Source organism: Nycticebus coucang, chromosome X (assembly GCF_027406575.1).
Source record: "Nycticebus coucang isolate mNycCou1 chromosome X, mNycCou1.pri, whole genome shotgun sequence".
Classification (NCBI taxonomy): Eukaryota; Metazoa; Chordata; class Mammalia; order Primates; family Lorisidae; genus Nycticebus; species Nycticebus coucang.
Genome location: NC_069804.1, coordinates 82,440,329 through 82,441,542, shown reverse-complemented (window position 1 = coordinate 82,441,542; position 1,214 = coordinate 82,440,329). Strand labels below are relative to the sequence as shown.

The 1,214-nt window shown below is 33.4% G+C and overlaps 1 pseudogene; it reads left to right on the top strand.

The window, feature by feature from the left end:
- The first annotated feature begins 328 nt into the window (after nucleotides 1-328).
- Nucleotides 329-512, top strand: LOC128578917 (uncharacterized; annotated as a pseudogene).
- The last annotated feature ends 702 nt before the right edge of the window (nucleotides 513-1,214 follow it).

The window sequence follows — 1,214 nt, the reverse complement described above, 5'->3', positions numbered from 1 at the left end:
ACAAGCTTGCTGTTAAATTATTTGAGTCAATAATGAAATCAATGTGAAAGTGAAAGCAAATATTTAATTGAATGGCAATGGTGAGACAAGCTACCCAAATCTCCATGATACAGTAAAAGCAGGGCTAAGAGAGAATTTTTTAGTGATGAATGTCTGCATCCAAAAGATCGAACAATCACAAACTAACAAACCAATATCAAACCTCAATGAGTTCTAAAAACAAGAAAAAAATCCAAAGCTAAAAGAAGAGAAAAAATAACAAACATCAGAGCAAAAATTAATGACATTCAAACAAAACATACAAAGTATCAATAAAATAAATAGTTGGTTCTCCTCCTGGCAGGGGAGATGCCATGATTATAAAGGTGGTTTTCCCAAGATGAGGCTCATCCCTTGCACTCTGGATGTGCTGACCCCTGTGATTTCCCCAAATGAGGGAGACTCAACTGCATAATTTGTGGTAGTGGGGGACTAAATAAAAAAATAAAAATAAACAAAAAGTTGGTTCCTTGAAAAGGTAAACAAAATTGAAAGACTATTAGCTAGATTAACCAAGAAAGGAAGAGAGAGAAATAAATAAGCTCAATCAAAAATGGAGACATAACAGCTGATCCAAAAGAAATAGGAAAATATCATCTGAGACTACTATGAAATAATTTTACACACACAAACTAGACAATATTCAGGAAATGTAGACCTTTTAGGAAGCACACAACTTTCGGTGCTTGAATGAGGATGAAAGAGAAATCTGGAAAGACTAACAATCAATCACAAGATAGAATCAGTAATTTAAAACTCTCCCAACAGAAAGAATCCCAGGAACAGATGAATTTATAGTTTAATTCTACCAGACCTACAAAGAAGAACTAATACTAACCCTGCTAAAACTGTTCCATAAGATTAAGAAGGAAAGATTCTCCTTAACCCATTCTATGAAACCATCACTGTTAATACTAAAGCTTGCAAAGGACACAACAAATAAAGGAAAGCCACAGACCAATATTCCCAGTAAACATAGATGCAAAATCCTCAGCAAAATACTAGGAAAGCCAATTCAACTGTGCATCAAAAATCAAATTCAGCATGATAAAGTGGGTTTCATCACAGGATATCAGAATGGTTCAACATAAGAAAACCAGTAATTGTGATTAACTACATAAATGGAATTAAAAACAAAGCCATATAATCATCTCAGTATATATGTTCAATAAAAT